Raw genomic sequence first — 25,043 nt, 5'->3', positions numbered from 1 at the left:
TCATCCCATACACATCTTATCACTTCTTAACTCATCTCATATGCATCTTATCACTTCTTAACTCATCTTATCACATCCTAAGTCATCTCATATATGCATCTTATCACATCTTATCATTTCCCATATCTATTTATAGAATACAAGAGAATTCTCATATTTGATATAAGATTTCTTTACGCATCTATTTATGCATAAATTCCGTTTAAGGATGACTAACATTTTCAAATAAAATCAATCTTTTATGCATCTTCCTATGCATAAATTTATTTTAAATGAGAATGACACTTTGAATTAAAATTCAATCTTTTATGCATCTTCCTATGCATAAATTCAATTTAGATGAGAAAGATACTTTTGAATTAAAAATCAATCTTTTATGCATCTTCCTATGCATGAATTCAATTTAGTAGGAATTACACTTTTAGAATAAAATATTCATCTTTTATGCATACCTCTATGCATGAAATTCAATTATGCTAAAAGTAACATTTTTATAATAAAATAATCATCTTTTATGCATACCTCTATGCATGAAATTCAATTATGCTAAAAATAACACTTTTATAATAAAATAATCATCTTTTATGCATACCTCTATGCATGAATTTCAATTATGCTAAAAATAACACTTTTATAATAAAATAATCATCTTTTATGCATACCTCTATGCATGAATTTTAATTATGCTAAAAATAACACTTTTATAATAAAATAATCATCTTTTATGCATACCTCTATGCATGAAATTCAATTATGCTAAAAATAACACTTTTATAATAAAATAATCATCTTTTATGCATACCTCTATGCATGTCATTCAATTATGCTAAAAATAACACTTTTATAATAAAATAATCATCTTTTATGCATACCTCTGTGCATGAAATTCAATTATGCTAAAAATAACACTTTTATAATAAAATAATCATCTTTTATGCATACCTCTATGCATGAATTTCAATTATGCTAAAAATAACACTTTTATAATAAAATAATCATTATTAAAAAAACTTGACATTAATCAATTCACCATTCACCTAGGATAGAGAATGGTTGGTTTTGCTAGAGAAGAGAGGGGAATGCCTTTTCGTAATGAGGCATAACATTCTTAGAGAAGACATAAAGCATAAAAACCATTTAAATCATAAAAAGAGAATCACCAACTTACTAAAGACCTTGATAGCTTTCCTTTGGCTTGATGGTTTGAGGGTTCAACTCTTGTTTGAACAAGAGTGGCCACCAATCTTTGGAAGAGGGAAATGTCAAGAACTAATGAATTATTAATTAAATTCATAGTTCTGGGCTTGGGTGGAGTAGAGTAATAATGCATTAAACATTATTGTTTTTCAACAAAGGGGAGGCTTCTATTTATAGGAAAAATTGAGCTCCTAACCAAACAAACTGATTCTAGAATTTTTCCAAATCAGTTTGGTCAATTTTTGACCATCTTTAGGTCAATTGAGCTAACTTTTTGCAACTAGACTTGAATTAGGAGAGAGGAGAGATAAAATATCACATTATTTATGAGTTTAAAACTCATTCAAGCATGTGAAATATGCACCTCCTTTAATGGACTCCCCTTCCTTATATACGTGTAAAAATGGAATCATTATACCCACAATATCTCATATTTTTAATATCACTCATAGTTTTTTACTAATAAACCTTGTACATTTTCAACTCTTCATCTTATGTGAGCATTTACTCATTTTTGGATACCCAAAATATCTCATATTTTTGATATTACTCATAGTTTTTTACTAATAAATCTTGTACATTTTTAACTCTTCATCTTATGTGAGCATTTACTCATTTTTGGATACCCAAAATATCTCATATTTTTGATATTACTCATAGTTTTTTACTAATAAACCTTGTACATTTTCAACTCTTCATCTTATGTGAGCATTTACTCATTTTTGGGTATCTTCTTTTACAAAATTGGATTTATCTCCTCCCTACACATGGATTGATCCTATTGGCCCATAGGAACCTTAATTGGACCATAATCTAAAATTTTTGAAAATCTAGACCCTTAGGCTAAGGTCCTTTATACCCATTTCCAATTAATTCCAATTGCACATTGGAAAGTTCTTTCTGAATTTTTATTTCAGGGAAATTCATTTTAATAAGATGAGATATTTTTCTATCCAAAAATATTCAAAATATGAATATTCTCTCTCTAGAATATTTTCTCTCTCTATGCCAAAACAGGCAGAGATAAGATCTCTTATATTTCTGAAGAGGGAATTGATTACAGGGGAATATGCTGGATATCTTGAGAGGCTGGGGGGGAATCTTACATTCTCTCCCACTTGAAAAACGCAAGATGTCCTCATCTCGCAAACTGGGGATAATTTCACAAGATGCACGAATATGAGACTGAGAGAAAATTTAATTAAGATTAACCACCAAGAAAAGTCTCAAAGAGAGCAAGACTCAAGACAAGAACAAAGATTTCAACTTTATTCACTCTTAGAACATATACAGTAAGATAGAAGAACTTTTTACAATTCCATAAGCCCGTCCATCATATGGTCACAAAAGCAACGCTCACAAGCTGCACACGTATAAGGTAACTCATCTATGGGAATAATTCGGCTGGATATAGCAGCACCTATCTCAGTGGTATGAGGTGATCTAACAAAAGGACCTCTAAGAGGCAAGCCGAAAACGGGATAAAGGCATATCTTCTAGTGAGGAAGAAAGCACGCTAGTAAGAAGACCCGCTCAGAAAATCCACCATGCCTTGATCTCATCACGCAGTAGTATCGGGGACCCAAACCCAAAGCTTCAATAACCATGGCCAAGCGGACATTGTTACGAAAGTGCTGCCGACCCCACGGTGTTACCCTAGTTATGTCTCGACAGGTCTGCCATTTGGTCTGAGCTACAGAAGTTCCCAAGTGAGGGAAAAGTGAGCGCTCATACAGTTCTATAAAATCCTTCTTCACAGACTCGCTTGCGTCTTGAAGGTGAGAAATCATCATGGATAAAACCAATTCCTGCTACCAAGCCATGAAGGAGATTAAGGAAGAAAGGAGATCGATAGAATTAAGATTACTGCGAGTGACAAGTAAAAGTTACGACTTATATAAAGGAAAGAGCTAGCGTAACTTAGAAGCCAACGGTATCTTGCCATTGAAGTTTTACCGTCTTTCCATGATTTGGGTTTGGCACATAATTCTATAGACGGTTTACATGAAATACATTATGAACTTTGAGATGATGAGGTAGAAAAAGCTCGTAGGCTAAGTCACCTACTTTCATTGAAATCCGATATGACCCACCATACTCGAATGAAGACCATACCTACTTCTTTGAATTCTCTGACTGCCCTCTTCTTATCTGCATACTGCTTCTGTCGATCCTGGGCAGTCTTTTAACTGATGACCAAAACCTTGGCATCCAAAACACCGGTTCTCACTTCTGAACTCATCGTTCATAATCCTTAAAACAGGTGGGACTTCTGAGAAGTATTTCTGGGGAAAGGGTCTTCCTTTTTTAAACAGAATCTTTCTTTTATTTAGAGAGGGAATAATTATAAGATCAGAAAGGGAGATTCTTACTCCTGTATACCTCGAAGGTTGGGGGAGGAATCTTACATTCTACCCCACTTAAAAAGTGCGAGATGTCCTCATCTCGCAAAGTAGAGGACAACACTTTTTCTTAAGATCCAATTTATTCTGGGGTTCCTTATATTCTGGTCAACCCAACAGAATACGGGGATAAACATCCCTTATATAGAACTCATCATTAAATAACAATTCATTAAGATCATAACATCCATATTTTTAACACGATAATGATCCATTAGACCAAAAAATTTCTTTCTGAACATTCCTCCATAGAAATTTCAGTCAAGCAAGTTCTCAATTTGTCATCCCTTAGCTTGATCTACTGAGTCAAGTGTTAACGATAGCAATTCGACAGCACAATCCACTAATCTCATAGTGATTTGCTGAAATCATTATCATCATTCCAGTTATGAATATCATCACAGGGACTCGTCCCATTCATCCTCATTGAGGTTTCGCTTAGCTTATTACATTTCAACCAAATTTCAGGAATCATCATTTTTCAATCAGAATCCAAATCAATTCATCAGTTCTCAAACAGAATTAAAAATCATATCAGCCACATTCGAAATCATCATCTGGATAGCATTAATGCTTATAATTTCAAGTCTTAGATTTACTCGTATATACTGTCGGTAAAGAGCTACAGTTATACCCTCGGTATATACGGGTAGTCATGCTACTTGGAACTATAAGGTAAATACCATCATGTCTAGGCCTCAAGCAAGTCAGGGTTCCATATAATTGCGGTACTTCCATTTGAAGACCCAATTACTAATTTACGAATTTTTAGTTTGAATATCGAATTGTATGAATTATATCACACAATTACAACCTTTTTGTGCTTTTTGATAAATTTTTGATATATTTGGCTTCTCAGTTGATCTTTATTAGCCAATTCGCTCTGATACCAACTGTGAGATCCCTGTTCCCACCGCGCAATGGGTTTGGATGCTGGAGTGGAAGTAGCACATCTAGCACGGGCCAGGGTTCCACACTCGGGGCCTCGCACAGATATCCGGACAAGAGACTAATCTGTCGGTTTTTCCAAAACCGAACCCGAAAAAAAAAAACTTCCCTTATCCGGAAAGCACGGGCGATTCCACCAGGATAACTTTTTACTCTAACGTAGTCAAGACCATTACTGATCAAGCTGATCCGACCACAACTATAAAGATACTCGGTCAGATCAAGAAAGAAACTTGCACTTGGATCATTTGGATCAACGCTTTTTTCTCCATCAAGAGGCACAACCGTTGATTCGCATCCATAGAACTATTACTATCCGGGATTTACTTTATCTATCGTAATAACAGAAATTGAGTCTCGATTTACGGATCAATCAGTCCAGCCTAACCCCATCCAGTCCCATGGGTTAGCCAACCTCCCAACCACTGTAGTGATGGGATCCAATTAGGAATTTGGTTAGGTTTTGTCCCGGGTACCAGGGAAAAGAGTTCCTAGGCCCCCTAGCTAGAAGTTCATGCAAACATAAAACTAGTCACACCACTTACACACCACTTACACACCCAATATGAAATTGCCTTTTTCTCAGCATCAACTAACTTTCAAACAACCTTTAATGAAACCATTATGTCACTGATGACAATCCTCAAAGTCTCTGGTTGAATCCTTATTTCCCATCATTCATTCATCGGTGTACTTATGGCATCATTGGCAACCAGAACGCTCACCACCTGTTCACTCAGGGGCCTTTTCCATAGTTCCTAGCTCATAGTAACCAGCAATATATTCATATAACAGAATGGAATCTCCGTGGAAGATTAGCAAGATCAACCCACAGATCCATATAAAAGAGCAATGGATTCATCCGTTGAGGACCAGCAAGGTCAATCAACCAGATCCATGCCCGGTGTCAAAAAACAACTCTTACTTCTTGTTCCAATATCTTCCACGATGCACGTGTGGGTATCTTCGGCACCCAGAGCCCGAGCACTGTATGGTCAGCACCCTTTAGGATCCTTCGGGTGACCTAGTGCTTCACTCATAGGCTGCTTCCTTGGTCCCTCATCCACCGTACCGGAAGCTCACCATTTAAATCGAACCGAGGTTGGTCAAGACCTCGGCCGACCTTGCTACGCAAGACGTCCTCCATTGACTCTCCGTCAGCAGTTGCAACTTTATCAGTTAGGTCTCCATGACTTTAATCCACAAGACGGTCAAAATGCTTCCCCAGCATTCTTGACATAAAACAGTCATTTACAAACAGTCACAAAATACAGTTTCTATATCGAACTCTCGTCTTTCCACATTATACTTCCTCAGTCCACATTACTTATTCCACATTCCATTCAATGTGTACTCATTCTCATCCATTCCCTCATATCGACGACACATTAATTCACATACACATTCAATGTGTACTCATTCTCATCCATTCCCTCATATCGACGACACATTAATTCACATACACATTCACATTCATTATTCTACATACACATCCCTGTTCGTACATCCACATCATACATCCAATCCCATATCCGCATGTATACATCCATATCCACATTCTCATTCACATCCATACATCCGCATGTATACATCCGCATGTATACATCCATATCCACATTCTCATTCACATCCATACATCTACATTGTTGGAATTAGGGTTGCAGAAAAGCACACAAAGCTTGGAGAAGAAGCAGCAAGAATGCACACAACACCAAGTGTATTAGATTGTGTCAATGTACAAAAGATAAGTTAGCCCTAGAATGATGGGCGTACATACAAGTCGGGGGAAAAAACCTCCTAAAGAGGGAAAAAGTGCCCCAGCGGTCCTAAGTGTGTTCACACACATCACTGCCTATATATATGGCAACAAATCCCCCCTGGGAGTGATGGTGTGAACGAGAGCTAGCACTCATGTATAGGGGAGTGCCATGCCCAAAGTAGATCAATCCACAAAGGGAAGCAAGCCCAAAGCTTTGTGGAAAGCTTCGAACTTCTCACGAGGAAGTGCCTTTGTGAAAAGATCGGCGAGATTGTCCTGTGTTGGCACATAGGCCAAGCTGGTCTCTCTTGCTGAGAGTCTCTCCCTAACATAGTGATAATGCACCTCAATGTGCTTTGTGCGAGCATGAAAAACTGGGTTTCTCGCAACTGCCAATGCGCTCTGACTGTCAGTGAGGATGACTCCTGTCCAACACCCAAGTTAGCCATAAGCCGTCTGAGCCACACACACTCAACCGTAGCTATGAAAGCTGCCCTGTACTCAGCTTCACAACTAGAAGTGGCCACAATAGGTTGCTTCTTGCTCAACCAAGATATGCATGAGCTACCAAGCATGAAACAAAAACCACTTGTGGACACTCTTGTGTCATAGCAACCAGCCCAATCTGAGTCCGAAAAAGCATGTAAATCTGGCTGCAACGATCCCCCTTTATGTCCAGCTGATGTACATTCCAACCATTATGAGCTGCCAATGCACAAATGCTACGAATGGTAGTCATACGACAAGTGGGAGCAAAGGTCTCATCAAAATCAATGCCCTTTTCTTGAGCATAACCCTTTGCAACAAGTCTAGCCTTATAGCGATCAACACTGCCATCTGGCTTTCGTTTCAACTTAAAAACCCACTTACATCCAATGGCCTTTTTACGAGTAGGCAAATCACACAAAGACCATATACCATTCTTCATTATAGCATCATATTCACTTTGCATTGCAGCCAACCAATTTTCTGATTTTTGTGCCTCATCAAATGAAAGAGGTTCTTCCTCTTCACACATACTAGACACAGCCAAAGCATAACAATCTGACGCATAAGAGGCATGTTGAAAACCTGACCGAGTACGACTAGACATAGGTGCATCAATTTTACTATCACGCAAGGTTTGCACCAGCCATTTAGGCATACCTCTAGCCTGCTCATTTTCAGCCCTATCCTCAAAAATTACATCCTGTAAATCTGCATCAGAAATGGGCTGATCTATGATGTCGTTTGATATCTGCATAGGTTGAATATTTGCCTCATTAGGACTTACATTTGAATTCCCACCTGTAAACAGAGGCAACAATGTATCAAATACATCCCGTGAGCTCACACCTGTCTCTTTGGTACATGATAACAAAGACTGTACAACATCTTCCACAAAAACAACATCTCGACTAATCAAGATATGCTTTGACTGCGGATGATACAATCTGTAACCCTTGCTCTCAGCACTGTAACCAACAAAAATGCATTTGACAACCTTATCATCCAATTTTCTACGTTGTTGCACAGGCACTAAAGCATAGGCCAAACAACCAAAGACACGCAAGTGACCAATAGAAGGCTTCCTGCCATGCCAAGCTTCATATGGAGTAATAGACTGCAAGGCCTTAGTGGGACACCTGTTGAGTACATATGCAGCACACATGACAGCCTCAAGCCAAAATGCATGTGGCAAAGCTTGGCTCTTGACCATACATCGTGCCATCTCCATAAGTGACCTGTTTTTTCTCTCAGCAACACCATTTTGCTGCGGGGTATATGGCACTGTACATTGGTGTTTTATCCCACGACTAGCCAAAAATGCATCAAACTCTTTAGACAAGTACTCCCCCCTCGATCAGAACGGAGGGTGCCCACAGTACAATTGGATACATTTTCAACCATAAGAAAAAACTGTTTGAAGCACAAAAACACTTCGGACTTTGCCTTCAGTACCCATGCATGCCTTGAGTAATCATCAATGAAAGTCACGAAGTACAAGTGTTTACCAAATGACAGAGTTTGCATAGGCCCACATACATCACTATGTACAAGTTGCAATTTGCGAGTGGCCCACACAGAACCATCCTTTGGAAACGCAGAACGCTGCATTTTTCCCAAAATACAACCTTCACAAACATGTTTCAATGGTGCCTCAAGAGGGGGCAATGAAGCAACTATATCAAATTTCTGCAAACACAGCAAACTAGCAAAGTTCAGATGACCAAAACGAGCATGCCATAGTTTTGCATCTGAAACTGCCTTTTCATCAGAAACTGCATTTGTTGAATCTTCCACACACTTGTCATAAGAATTGAGCCTATACAGCCCACGAAACAAGGTGCCAGATGCAATAATCGTATCACCAGAAGTCAAATCATGAACAGTACATCTGTCATCCACAAATTTGACTACAAATCCAAGTCTAGTAAGCGCAGAGACAAACAATAGATTCTTCTTTATCCCTGGCACATACAAAGCATCTGAAAGTGTGAAAGCGCTGCCATTTGCAGCAGTAAGCATAATTTTACCAACGCCCTTCACTGGGTAAGAAGCATTATTGGCACATGTGACAGTATTCCCATTAGAGACAGCCTCAAGACAAGTGAACATATCACGATGTGAGGTAATGTGCTTTGTAGCACCACTGTCAAAATACCATACATTAGAGTCAACAGAAACTGCCAAACATGCATCATGTACAGATGGGTCATACTGGCAATACACGCTAAACGCCCATTCTGTATCCTGCACAACATTTGCAGAATCTGCATTTGTAGAAGCATCCGCTATTGTGGCTGCATTTGACTCTTTCTTCTTTGCCTCTTTAGCCTTTAGCTTAGGGTAATTCTTAATGACATGATCATTTGCCTTACAATAGTTGCACCTAGTCTTTTTCTTGCCTTTATCAAGAGCCTTCTCAGACTTATTGTTGCTACCTGTGGAAGGAGAAGAAGTTGCAGACATACTAATAGGAGAAGAAACAGTGGAAGGGGCTGCCTTACCACTTCTTCTCTGCTGCTGGGCAGCAATAAATGCTTGATCAACTGCACGACGCTGCCTGGCCCTGTTTTGCCTGGACTGCGCTTCTTGCAAGAGCTTGTTGACTAAAGTATCATACTTGACAGCATCAGGTCTGTCCTCAGCAAGAAGTCTCCACATGGAAGCAAAAGTTTGATATGTCTCAGGTAAAGCATCAAGAACAGTCTGCACAAGAGAATGATCAGGAATAATCTCACCTGTAGAAATCAACTGTTCCTTGAGATCTTTAATCTCAGCAAGAAATACATTCATGTCATCATCTTCCTGCATAATCTTCAATTCTAGCTCTTTACGCAGGTAAGAGATTTTTGTCTCGTTTACGACCTGCATACAAACCAGCTAGAATATCCCAAGCCTGTTTTGCTATTTTAGCTGAACGAATATGTGGGGTGATGTTACATTTGACAGAAAGTGCAATCAAGGCATGAGCCTGCGCATCTTTACCATCCCAATGAGCTTGTTCAGCAGTGGGTAAAACAGCAGCAACAATAGAGCTGCTAGAACCTGCAACATCCTCAATAGATCCTACATCCAAAGAACCTGGACGTACATCCATACCCTGCACAATGTTCCACACTCCTTTTGCAACCAAAACATGCTGCATCATGTATGCCCAAAGTGGGTAGTTGCTGTCTCCATCCAGTTTGTCTTCAGCAGACAACATGCGAAATACATCATTGTTGTTATCAGCCATGGCCACCACTGACTGAAATTGATGCAAAAGCTACCTGTAATGAAGCAAAGACTGAACAGAAAACAACTCGTGCTATGTAGCACGGTCCACAATAGAATACGTATGCCTGTTTTGCAGAAAACTGCACTGTCGAAATTTCTGCAGAAAATGATGAAAACACCTGTGCAGAACTTGCAATGCAAAAACGAAGCCCGAAACGACCTCAGATGCGATTTCTGAGAACGCAAAGCACAAGGGCTTATTTGCAGAGTATAGGGACCTGTAAGCGATCGTGAAAGCTCACCTCAATTGGAGAACGTGAGTCGGAGGGTGCCAGCGGCGTAGCCCTAGGAACCGATGCCTGCTCTGATACCAATTGTTGGAATTAGGGTTGCAGGAAAGCACACAAAGCTTAGAGAAGAAGCAGCAAGAATGCACACAACACCAAGTGTATTAGATTGTGTCAATGTACAAAAGATAAGTTAGCCCTAGAATGATGGGCGTATATACAAGGCGGGGGAAAAAACCTCCTAAAGAGGGAAAAAGTGCCCCGGCGGTCCTAAGTGTGTTCACACACATCACTGCCTATATATATGGCAACATACATCTGCATGCATACATCCACATCTCCATGTATACATCCACATCCACATTCACATTCACATTCACATCCATACATCTACATCTACATGCATACATCCACATCTCCATGTATACATCCACATCCACATTCTCATTCACATCCATACATCTACATCTACATGCATACATCCACATCTCCATGCATACATCCACATCTACATTCTCATTCACATCCATACATCTACATCTACATGCATACATCCACATTTCCATGTATACATCCACATCTACATTCTCATTTACATCCATACATCTACATCTACATGCATACATCCACATCATCTACATGCATACATCCACATCTCCATGTATACATCCACATCTACATTCTCATTCATATCCATACATCTACATCTACATGCATACATCCACATTTCCATGTATACATCCACATCCACATTCACATTCACATCCATACATCTACATTTACATGCATACATCCACATCGCCATGTGTACATCCATATCTACTTTCTCATTCACATCCATACATCTACATCTACATGCATACATCCACATCTCCATGCATACATCCATACATACTCATCCACATCCACATTCACATCTACATGCATACATCCATATCTACATGTATACATCCATACATACTTATCCACATCCACATTCACATCTACATGCATACATCCATACATACACATCCACATTCACATTCATACATCCATACATACCCATCCACTTTCACATCCATACATTCATACTCATGCATCCACATCTACATGCATGCATCCATACATACACATCCACATTCACATCCATACATCCACATCCACATCCACATTTAAAATCCATACATCCACATCCACATTCATACATCCACATTCACATGCATACATCCATACATACACATCCACATTCACATCCATGCATCCACATCCACATTCATACATCCATACATACCCATCCACATTCACATCCATACATCCATACTTATGCATCCACATCCACATCCATATTCTCACCCTATCACAACCCATATACATCTTATCCCATCACATACACTTCTTACCTCATCCCATACACATCTTATCACTTCTTAACTCATCTTATCACATTCTAACTCATCTCATATGCATCTTATCACATCTTATCATTTCCCATATCTATTTATAGAATACAAGAGAATTCTCATATTTGATATAAGATTTCTTTACGCATCTATTTATGCATAAATTCCGTTTAAGGATGACTAACATTTTCGAATAAAATCAATCTTTTATGCATCTTCCTATGCATAAATTTATTTTAAATGAGAATGACACTTTGAATTAAAATTCAATCTTTTATGCATCTTCCTATGCATAAATTCAATTTAGATGAGAAAGATACTTTTGAATTAAAAATCAATCTTTTATGCATCTTCCTATGCATGAATTCAATTTAGTAGGAATTACACTTTTAGAATAAAATATTCATCTTTTATGCATACCTCTATGCATGAAATTCAATTATGCTAAAAGTAACATTTTTATAATAAAATAATCATCTTTTATGCATACCTCTATGCATGAAATTCAATTATGCTAAAAATAACACTTTTATAATAAAATAATCATCTTTTATGCATACCTCTATGCATGAATTTCAATTATGCTAAAAATAACACTTTTATAATAAAATAATCATCTTTTATGCATACCTCTATGCATGAATTTCAATTATGCTAAAAATAACACTTTTATTATAAAATAATCATCTTTTATGCATACCTCTATGCATGTCATTCAATTATGCTAAAAATAACACTTTTATAATAAAATAATCATCTTTTATGCATACCTCTATGCATGAAATTCAATTATGCTAAAAATAACACTTTTATAATAAAATAATCATCTTTTATGCATACCTCTATGCATGAATTTCAATTATGCTAAAAATAACACTTTTATAATAAAATAATCATCTTTTATGTATACCTCTATGCATGTCATTCAATTATGCTAAAAAATAACACTTTTATAATAAAATAATCATTATTAAAAAAACTTAACATTAATCATTAATCAATTACCCATTCACCTAGGATAGAGAATGGTTGGTTTTGTTAGAGAAGAGAGGGGAATGCCTTTTTGTAATGAGGCATAACATTCTTAGAGAAGACATAAAGCATAAAAACCATTTAAATCATAAAAAGAGAATCACCAACTTACTAAAGACCTTGATAGCTTTCCTATGGCTTGATGGTTTGAGGGTTCAACTCTTGTTTGAACAAGAGTGGCCACCAATCTTTGGAAGAGGAAAATGTCAAGAACTAATGAATTATTAATTAAATTTATAGTTCTTGGCTTGGGTGGAGTAGAGTAACAATGCATTAAACATTATTGTATTTCAACAAAGGGGAGGCTTCTATTTATAGGAAAAATTGAGCTCCTAACCAAACAAACTGATTCTAGAATTTTTCAAATCAGTTTGGTCAATTTTTGACCATCTTTAGGTCAGTTGAGCTAACTTTTTGCAACTAGACTTGAATTAGGAGAGAGGAGAGATAAAATATCACATTATTTATGAGTTTAAAACTCATTCAAGCATGTGAAATATGCACCTCCTTTAATGGACTCCCCTTCCTTACATATGTGTCAAAATGGAATCATTATACCCACAATATCTCATATTTTTAATATCACTCATAGTTTTTTACTAATAAACCTTGTACATTTTCAACTCTTCATCTTATGTGAGCATTTACTCATTTTTTGATACCCAAAATATCTCATATTTACATTTTTAACTCTTCATCTTATGTGAGCATTTACTCATTTTTGGATACCCAAAATATCTCATATTTTTTATATTACTCAGTTTTTTACTAATAAACCTTGTACATTTTCAACTCTTCATTTTATGTGAGCATTTACTCATTTTTGGGTATCTTCTTTTACAAAATTGGATTTATCTCCTCCCTACACATGGATTGATCCTATTGGCCCATAGGAACCTTAATTGGACCATAATCTAAAATTTCTGAAAATCTAGACCCTTAGGCTAAGGTCCTTTATACCCATTTCCAATTAATTCCAATTGCACATTGGAAAGTTCTTTCTGAATTTCTGTTTCAGGGGAATTCATTTTAATAAGATGAGATATAGGCTGATGGGGGGCCCTTAGAATGGCAGTGGTGCCATTCCCCCCTTCAATCAAGGTGATGGGAGGCCTTGTGAATTGTAGCCACTGCCATTCTTCTTTGAATGGAACCACTGGAATGGTAGTGGTGCTATTCTACCCCTCAACATGATGGGATGGGAGGCCTTGGGAATGGCAGTGGTACCATTCTCCCCTTTCAGGTGTGATGGAAGGCCTTGAGAATGGTAGTGGTGCCATTCTCCCCTTCAATCAAGTTGATGGGAGGCTTTGAGGATGGCATCACTCCCATTCTCCCATCAATCAAGTTGATGGGAGGATTTGAGGATGGCATCACTCCCATTCTTCCTTGAAATGTAAGGGGGAATGACACCACTACCGACCAGCCTTGAATGTAAGGGGGAATGGCAGTGGTGCCATTCCCTCCCTTCAAAGTGATGGCATACCTTGAGAATGGCACTAGTGTCATTCTTCCTTGAATGAAAGGGGAGAATGGCAGTGGTGCCATTCTCTCCTTCAAGGTGATGGGAAGCCTTGACAATAACACCATGCCTTTCTTCCATGAATGTAAAGGAGAATGGTAGTAGTGCCATTCTACTGTTTAAGATGATGGGATGGGAGGCCTAGAGAATGGTCGTGGTGCCATTCTCTCGTTTCAAGTGATGGAAGGCCGTGACACTGCTATTCTTCCTTGAATGCAAGGGATAATGACAATGGGGCCATTCCCTCCTTCAAGGTGATAGAAGGCCTTGAGAATGGTAGAGTGGCAGTGGTACCACTTCAAGGTGATCAGATGGGAGACCTTGAGAATGACACCACTACCATTATTCCTTTAATGTAAGGGAGAATGGTAGTGTGGTGACATTCACCCCTTCAAGGTGATCAGATGGGAGGCCTTGGGAATGGCACCACTGCCATTCTCCCCTTTAGGTTGATGGGAGGCCTTAAGAATGGCAGTGGTGTCATTCCCCCCTTCAATCAAGGTGATGGGAAGCCTTGAGAATGGCAATGGTTCTATTTCCCCCTTCAATCAAGGTGATGGGAGGCCTTGAGAATTACAGCCACTGCCATTCTTCTTTGAATGGAACCACTAGAATGGCAGTGGTGCCACTATTCTAACCCCCAAGATGATGGGATGGGAGGCCTTGAGAATGGCGATGGTTCCATTCTCCCCTTTCAGGTGATGGAAGGCCCTGAGAATGACAATGGTGCCATTTTCCCCTTCAATCAAGTTGATGGGGGGCTTTGAGAATGGCATCACTCCCATTCTTCCTTGAATGTAAGGGGGAATGACACCATTGCCATCTAGCCTTAAATGTAAGGGGGAATGGCAGTGGTGCCATTCTCCCCTTCAAGGTGATGGGACTCCTTGAGAATGGCACCACTGTCATTCTTCCTTTAATGTAAGGTTGAATGGTAGTGATGCCATTCTCCCCTTCAAGGTGATGGGATGGGAGGCCTTGACAATGGCACCACTACCACTCCTTGAATGTAAGGGAGAATGGCAGTGGTGCCATTCTCCCCATGAAGTGATTAGAGGCCTTAAGAATGGCACCACTGCCATTCTTCCTAGAATGTAACGGAGAATGGTACCACTGCCATTCTTGTTGAAATGTCAAGCTCAACATGAGATGACACTCACGAAGCGCTTGTATAACCGTTCGACATTCATATCACTGGCGGGTTTGGTAACTGGTAGCACTGACATATCTTCGCCAGATGTTCTATAGGTAGACTACACCGACTTATCCACATCTACTCACTCCTCTTAGCGTGTTCACATTATGGACCGCTTGTATATACTCTATTATGTGTGTTAGTCACTTTATCTTCTTTGTAGACCTCTTTTGTTGTGTGAAGAAGAAGAAGAATTTTAAGCCTCTCACCTTGTGTGCTCTCTTCTAGGGTTTGTGTGAGTGTGTGTGTGTTCGTAAAGCTCAAACTCTCTTCTCCCCCTGCATCTTTTCATGGTATCAGAGCCTGGTTCATGCTAAGGACTGAGCGACAAGAAAGAGAAGCACATGATACGATACGAGGGTAAGAGCTTCATCTACTGTTCCCCCTTTGTGTTGGCTACTACACCCTTGTCGGCACTGACAAACGAACTTCGATTGAGGAGCTTTCTTTGTGGGTATAGGGTGACTATTGTGTCCATTGGACATCGTTTTTTGGGTCGAAAGCATGTTTTGGGCGCGTATGGACATCTTTTTTTTAGTTCGCCAGCATTCACCAGCACTACGGATTGTTGAGATTCAAGCTCGATGTCAGTGTGTGCCAGCTGTGCTATGTGCTAGCATGTTAGGTAGCAGCATGTGTGAGACATAAATGACCGCGTCTAGCTGGTCATAGTGTGTGGACATTAGCTAGGGTTAGATATGTGTGGACACAACTCATAGTGTGTTGTGTGTATTATGGATTATGGCTTTAGATATGTGTGGACATTAGCTAGGGTTAGATATGTGTGGACACAACTCATAGTGTGTTGTGTGTATTATGGATTATGGCTTTATGCATTGTGTGAGAAGGGAGATGGCTTCCCTCTATGGTTAGGGTTTGCAATATACATTAGGGTTTGCTCCTATGTGTGTGTCTCCTCTCCCTCTACCTATTTTTCAACATGGTATCAGAGCCTGGTGCTCTCTATTAGGGTTTATGAGTGAGTGAGAGAAGAGGGAGAAGAAGCTATGAAGAAAAGCTGTGAAGGTTGCCAATGATGCTGTGAAGCTTGGAGCACACCGATTTTTATCAGATCTGAGAGCTTGGCCTACCGGGTAAGGTATTCTAAACATCCTTGAGTGGATTGCAGGTGATTCAAGCAGAAACAAAGCAAATTAGGGTTGCCCAAAGCAAAAGAAAATTTTGGTTTTTTGGAAGCTTTCCATTGAAGCTTGAAAGCAGTGATGTATGGTGAAATAAATGCAAATCTGGCAAAGAAATGTGTATGTGATAAGCAAGAATGTATTGGCAACTCATGTACAAGCCCTACACTGATTTTGGAGCAATTTTGATGCATTTGAATGAGTGAAAATTATTGGTTTTTGAGCTCTCACAAAACAGAGAAAAAGAGGTTAAATTTTGTTGAAATTGGAGCAAGTTTTTGGCAAAAATCAGAGCATTGATGGATTGAACACTTGCCTAGGTGTGTTGGGTACTTGATTGCACCATCAATTATCATTATAAACCTTCCAAAATCCCTCAGGAGTAGGCGACGCAGGCTGGTATACAAAAACAGAGCATTCTCACACATATTTGATAGGTGGAGGACCAAAATCAACTCTTGTGCTTGACATATTCAAAAATTGGGTTAGCAATTGGTTGCTACATACACTTGAGAAAAAGGCTATATGATTGGATTGATCAATTATGCCTAATGGAGCTGAAAATGAGCTGATTAAATAGGGTGTCTACTGTGTGTAGAGAAAGAGAGTGTGATTAATCGATCAATTACTCTCTGGTCTTAAATAATTGGTCTAATTCCTTTTACATGGAGTTAGTGGACATCATTGCTAAGCTAATGAATGCCTGGTTGCTCAATTTGGACAAATATTGAAGAGATTAGAGCAAATCTACTACTGGTTTTTTTGATTTTTCTCAAAACAGAGAAGGGGGTTTGACAAAATTGATATGTACGCATGCTGGATGGTGTTGATATTCAACATTGAGGTTGTTTAGCAGTCAATGCAAGTTACCCACACTTGATTGAACCACTACATTGTAATTTAGAGCCTTGGAAAGTGCATCAAAATAGGGTATCTTGGACTGCATGAGCCAGTTCATTTTGGATGCATACAGGTTGATTTTCTACATCAAAATTGAAGTTTGTTGACTACTTTGGAGTATCTGGAACACCCATTGGAGTGTGGTTGAGCTGAGGAAGGCTCGTTTACAGATTTGGAAGTGTGAGGAAGGTGTATTTGCATTGAGCAATATGTCGGATAATCCAGTACAAATTGTTGGTGAAAAGCTGGATAGGAAGAACTTCCAGGCATGGAAGTATAGGATCAAAAGTTTTCTGAAGGGAAAAGGTTTTTGGAATCTCATTATAGGTGCTGAGCCAGAGCCGGAACTACCCCGACAACCTACACAGCAGCAGGTTATAGCTCATAAGCAATGGTCAGAAAGAGCATTCAAAGTGTTGCATTATTTGTCTATATGTATTTCGGATGCTATGCTCATACACATACATGATGCTGAGAATCCCAAGGATGTATGGGATACTTTGGTAAAGCTGTTTGATATAGACACGAGTGCTTGCAAGTCTCAATTGCGACAACAGATACATAATGTGAAACGGAATAGAAGGAGCATCCATGATTATGTACGAGAGAAAAAGAAGTATGCAGATGCATTGGCAACAATCAATGCCCCCATGCCTGATGATGATTTGGTAGACATTACCTTGCGTGGTCTTGGCAAGGAGTATAAATCTTTTGATACATCTATCTCGGTTCAGAGTATAGGTTTACCAGACTTTGATGAGTTGGTTTCACTCTTACTTGTTGAGGAAATCAAACTCAGTGATACTTTTCAGGATGCATCTACTAGCCATGATGATAATGGCAGAAATCAGGCTTTCTACTCACAAAGAGGATCTAGAAGCAAGGGGAGACTTGTATCATGTGGCCATGGTAATGGTCGTGGTTGGCAGGATAGGTCACCACAAAAGAATTTTTAGCCTTCATATGTGTCTAGAGGTGGTCGTGGATATACACCTCAGAGAGGCAGAGGTAATCCTCGTAGTAGAGGACGTTGGCAAGGCCAAAAAACATCTATGCAAGATGTGGAATGCCATTACTGTGGGGAATTTGGTCATATGGCACGTGATTGTTTCCGCAAACAAAATGATTTGAGAGGGGGTAGAGCACATCATGGTGGACATTATGCACAACATGGTGGAAATTATGCATCAAGCAGTAATGATGACAGCACAAATCACTTGTTTGCCCCATGAAACATGTTGTGGGATCTATGATGACAAATGCTGAAAATGATGACACTTGGTATATGGACTCTGGAGCATCAAACCATATGACTTGTCATGGTGAATGTTTTGAGCATATGAAGCCTATGGATGTGAAAGGCTATGTGGAGACAAGAGATGATACCCAGCATGCCATTACACATGTTGGAAGTGTACCATTGGTTATGCACAATGGTCAAACAAAGTCTATGTCAGATGTATTGTATGTGCCTTCTATTACAAAAAGCTTGGCCGCCTCAGTTGGTCAAATGGTGGAATAGGGATTACAGGTTCATTTCAACGAGCATGGTTGCTTCGTTGAGGAGTTCAAAAATGGATATAGAGTCATTGCCAAAGGCAAGAAAGAAGGCAAATTGTTTAAGCTGGATGCTGGAATTCCTGAGTTGAAATCAGCCATGTTCTCTAAAAGCCAAAATGTGGTACAGGACATTGATATGTGGCATAAGAGGATTGGACATGTGAATATACAAAGGTTAAAGAACATGCAGGCAAGAGGCATTGTTAGTGGGCTGCCTAGATTCAAGTATGATGGAAATATGCATGTTTGTGAAGCCTGTCAGTTTGGAAAGCAGGCGAGGTTGCGGTTTCCTAGAGAAGGCAACATGAGTAGCAGGCCACTTGAGATAGTACATAGCGATGTATGGGGTTCTGCACAAAACCCATCCATCAAAGGCAGCTTATATTATGTGACATTCATTGATGATTTCAGCAGAATGACATGGATAGTACATAGCGATGTATGGGGTTGAGTAGCAGGCCACTTGAGATAGTACATAGCGATGTATGGGGTTCTGCACAAAACCCATCCATCAAAGGCAGCTTATATTATGTGACATTCATTGATGATTTCAGCAGAATGACATGGATATACTTTCTCAGAGAGAAAAGTAAAGTGTTGAAAAAGTTTATGGATTTCAAAGCTTTTGCAGAGAAGCAATATGGTTCTTGGATTAAATGTTTGAGGACAGATGGAGGTGGTGAAATGCTTTTGAGCATTTCTTGAGAAAGCATGGCATAAGAAGACAGTTGACTTGCAGGTATACACCTCAGTAAAATGGTGTTGCTGAGAGAAAGAATAGAGTCATTTGTGAAGTGGCCAGGGCAGTGCTCAATGAAAAGAGCATGCCAGATTATTATTGGGCAGAAGCATGTGCTACTGCAGTGTATATATTGAATAAGACACCTACAGTAGCCATACATGGAAGTACACCAGAGATGCGGCTTACAGGTTTTAGCCATCCTAAGGCAGAAAAGTGTGTGTTTGTTGGAAATGCACAGGATCGTAAGGCATACGAATGTTACAATCCACAAACTAGGCAAGTGGTTATCTCACGAGACTAGGCAAGTGGTTATCTCACGAGATGTGGTGTTTGATGAGCTTACAAAGCAAAGGATGAGGGTGTCATTGATTCTCTTGAAGCTGATGTGCATGTGAACTTGCCACAAGCAAGTTCTAGTTTTACTTCTATGTCTGGGCCAGCAGAGGCTGAGAGTAGCACTGTACGTCCATGACTGTACGTCCATGGTCAGGACTGTACGTCCATGGTCAGGACGCTTGAGGCATGAGAGTGTGAGCACTGGGAGTAGTGCTGTGGATAAAGGAAAGAAGAAGGTTGAAGGAATTGGAATTACAGGTTATGAGTCGTCAAGTTCAAAGAGTTTGGATGAGGAACTTGGCATACCTGTTTTACGCACACCTGGTGCAAGGCAGGATAGATATGTGCCACCACATGCTAGAGTGACAGGTGTTCAGAGTGATCTGCATGCATTGCGGAGATCCCAAAGGGTCAGATATCCAGTTGAGAGGTTGACATACCGTGATTTTACTATGCATTACGCATATATGATGTCTTTGGTGAAGCATGTGGAACCTACATGCTATACAAAAGCTATTGGAAAGCATGTATGGGAGAAAGCAATGGATGTTGAGATGGACGCATTGGTTCATAATGACACATGGGATTTGGTTGCATTACCATAGGACAAAAATGTCATTGGTTGTAAATGGGTTTACAAAGTGAAGTGCAAGTCAGATGGTTCCATTGAGCCACATAAAGCAAGATTGGTAGCTAAGTGTTATGCACAAACACAAGGCTTGGACTATGATGAAACATTTAGTCCAGTGGGCAAAGATGGGAATAGTGAGAGCAGTCATTGCTATGGCTGCAACAAATGGTTGGGAAATGCATCAAATGGATGTGAAAAATGCATTTCTAAATGTACAAGAAGAAGTTTATATGGCACAGTCAAAAGGATATGTACACCCAAAGTATCCCACTCATGTATGCAGATTGAAGAAGGCTTTATATGGTTTGAAGCAAGCACCTCATGCTTGGAGTGATATCCCTTGGATTTCAGGTTTCTATAGTAGACTCTTCACTCTATGTGAAGAAAACAGATCATAGGATTGTTTTACTTGTCATCTATGTGGATGACTTGATTATCACATGTGATCATGGTACAGATGTGATGCATGTCAAGAAGGCATTGATGAGTGGGCAGTTCAACATGAAAGACTTGGGTGAATTGAGATACTTTCTTGGAATTGAAGTGATCAAAGACCATGCAGGTACATGGTTAGTGCAATGCCAATATGCATTGGATATGTTGGCAAAATATGGCATGACAGGGTGTAAGCCTATGAGTACACCTTTGGAGCAGAATGTGAAGTTGCGGGCTGATTTTGGTGTGAGGAGTTGGATGATCCATCTATGTACAGAAAGATAGTTGGTAGTCTCATTTACATGACTATCACATGCCCGGATTTGAGTTATGTTGTGGGGCTAGTAAGCCAGTTTATGGAGGTCCATTATCACTTTGTCAGAGAGAAGGTGCTGGATGGTACAGTGGATCTACAGTATGTGAAGACTGAAGAGCAGGTGGAGACATCTTTACAAAGCCACTTAGCAGGGAGAAGTTTGAGTACTTCCGTACTATGTTGGGAGTACGTGGGATGAGCTTGAGGGGGAGTGTTGAGAGCTTTGATAGCCCAAGCTCATCTACATCTTCATCTATGGCAGTACATCATGAGCTTGAGAGGGGCTATTGAGATTCAAGCTCAATGTCAGTGTGTGCCAGCTGTGCTATGTGCTGGCATGTTAGGTAGCAGCATGTGTGAGACATAAATGACCACGTCCAGCTGGTCATAGTGTGTGGACATTAGCTAGGGTTAGATGTGTGTGGACACAACTCATAGTGTTTTGTGTGTATTATGGATTATGGCTTTATGCATTGTGTGAGAAGGGAGATGGCTTCCCTCTATGGTTAGGGTTTACAATATACATTAGGGTTTGCTCCTGTGTGTGTGTCTCCTATCCCTCTACTTATTTTTCAACACGGATAAGTTTCGATTCTCTGCAGAACTCTATTTTTGGAACTGAAGAAGGGCAATTGGTTGTGCAGACACTATGTGTGCAGCAAAGACGTCTCAAAGTTACCATTGGGTGTATGTATGCAAATTAAGGTCATTGGTTGTGACGATTTGGGTGCAGTATAGTACCGCTACAGAGAATACAGCAGTTTGTGCATGTCACGTAAGAGTAATGTTGCTGGTAAATTTGTGTTATAGAAAAGATGTCAAATGATGGAATAAACCAAATTGTTGCAAAGAAGCTTGACAAGAAAAACTTCCATGCTTGGAGGTTTAGATTGACAAATTTTTTGATGGAAAAAGGTTACTGGGACTACATTGAAGGTGAACATGAGGAGGCACCAGAGATACCAGAGATTAATCCAACTGTTGCAGATATAAAAGAGTTCAAGGATTGGAATCAAGGAGTAAGGAAAGTCATGTATTAGCTTTCTATCAGCATACAGGACACTATGATTAGGCATATATAGGATGTCAAGTCACCTAAGGAGGCATGGGATACCTTCGTGAAGCTGTATGAAACCAACACCAAGGCATGAAAAATTCAGTTGAAGAATGAGCTTCATGCTGTAGAAAAGAAGAATATGTCTATGAATGATTATGCTTTGAAGATCAAGGGCATTGTGGAATCCCTTGCATCAATTGGTGTTTTTGTTGATGATGATGATAAGGTGGAAGTGTGTCTGCATGGTTTCGGGCCACAATACAAGGCGTTCAAGACGTGTATTCAGACTCGGGAGAACATTCCCAACTTCACAAATTTAGTGTCAATGCTGATCATTGAAGAGAAGAACTTGGGTGAAGATCAACAGTCTTCACAAAGCAAAAAAAGTTCAGAGAGCAACAGGCCTTCTACACAAGTGCAAGTAAAGGACAGGGTGGAGGTCATGGACATGGCCAAGGTGGTGGTCGAATAGGTAATCAAGATTATGGTCATCGCAGAAATAATCCCAAGATTCACAACAACAACATACAGGTGGAAGAGGCTAGTTTAGAGGCAAGGGGAGTCAATGAGGTCGTGGTAATTGGCAAAGGTAGTATAATGATACACGAGGCTATTTTTACTGCGATAAGTCTGGGCATGTACAGGTAGATTGCTATAAGAAGCAGAGTGGCATGCAAAATGGAAAAATGCAGCAAAACAACTATGCATCCTCTAGAAGAAATAATGAGGATAATGAGAGGTTATTTGTTATGCAACATGTGGTTAATGCTGTGTCTTGAAATGATGTAGCAGCATGTAAGGATGATGTATAGTATGTTGATTCAGGTGCTTCGAACCACATGACAAGTCATGGTGAGTGGTTCAAGGAAATGAAGAGTCCTGAATGACCAGGTTTTGTTGAAATAGGGGATGACATTGTTCATCCAATTTTCCATGTTGGGGATGTGCCATTGTCTATGCAGCAGGATGGTAAAGTGAAGTACCTTGCACATGTACTTCATGTTCCGAACATTACAAAGAATCTAGTTTCTATTGGCTAGATGATTGAGCAGGGTTTGCAAGTTCGGTTTAACCCTGATGGTTGTTATGTAGAAGACTTCAAAGATAAGTGCAGGTTAGTTGCAAAAGGCAACAGAGTGGGTGGAATGTTTACATTGAATGTGAATATGCCTGAAAAGTGAGTGCTGCAATGTTTGCAAATGGTTCACAAGTTGTTGCAGATACATACATTTTGCATAAGAGAATTGGGCATGTCAATGTGTAAAGAATGAAGTCTATGCCAACTAAACAAATTGTGATAGGGCTGCCTAAGTTTAAAGTTGAAGGTATGCAGAAAGTTTGTGAAGCATGCCAATTTGGAAAGCAAACAAAACATGTATTTCCACATGACAGAAATGTGACCAGGAATGTATTGGATGTTGTGCATTCAGATGCATGGGGTCCTGCGAAGACTATGTCTATGGGTGGTTGCAGGTACTACATAACATTCATTGATGACCACACGAGAAAAGTGTGGGTGTACTTCATGAAGGAGAAGAGTGAAGTGTTCACTAATTTTCAGAATTTCAGAGTTACATGAAAGTATGTGAAGTGCCTAAGGTCAGATGGAGGGGGAGAATACTTCTCCAATGAGTTCTCTGAATTCTTGCAAAAGAATGGCATTCAGAGATAATTTACATGTAGATACACTCCGCAGCAAAATGGAGTTGCTAAGCGGAAAAACAAGCACATTGCAGAGATACCACGAGCATCGATGGCTGAGAAGAATATGCCACATAGCTATTGGGATGAGGCTGTGTCTACAACTGAAAGATCCCTGTCCCCACCGCGCAACGAATTCAGTTGTGCTAGCAGCGAAAGTGGCACTTCTTGCGTGGGGCAGGGTCCCTCACTCGGGGCCTCGCCCACGAATATCCGTACAAAAGACTAATCCATCAGTTCTTCCAAAACTGAACCCGGAAAAACTTTCCTCGCTCGGAAAGCACGGGCAATTCCTCTAGGATATTTTTACTCTAACGTGGTCAAGAGCCTTAACTTTGAACTGATCCGATTGAACCTGTAAGTCCAATAGTCAGATCAAGGAAAAGACTTGGACTTGGATCATAGAGACCAATGCTTTTTTCTATCTATTCACATCACATCTCATCACATCTATTCACATCACATCCGATTTGATTTTCTTTTGAATATAAGGAGTATTTCTTGAATCAGAATCCCAAAACTTCTTGATCGGAATTTTGAATTTCATACCAGAATTCCTCGAATTTCATAACCTTGATCCACAGATCAATTCGAAGGGTCTCAAACTTAGTTTCAGATTTGGCGGGAGTTTTGAGTGTATTTTTCTAAACTGGTCACACCTTCTTTCCTCGAAAGTGACAAAAGAGTCATAGTCTGATTCAAGGTTTGAGTCGGATAAGATTTTTCTTGATCTATCTTTCTCGAAAAGGTTTGATAATTCAGTTACTATTTTACTGAATTTCTTTCTTTGAATATTCACT

Source organism: Cibotium barometz, chromosome 3, assembly GCF_041138505.1.
Source record: "Cibotium barometz isolate CiBa-2024 chromosome 3, ASM4113850v1, whole genome shotgun sequence".
Lineage (NCBI taxonomy): Eukaryota > Viridiplantae > Streptophyta > Polypodiopsida > Cyatheales > Cibotiaceae > Cibotium > Cibotium barometz.
Note: the sequence above shows the minus strand (reverse complement) of the source record.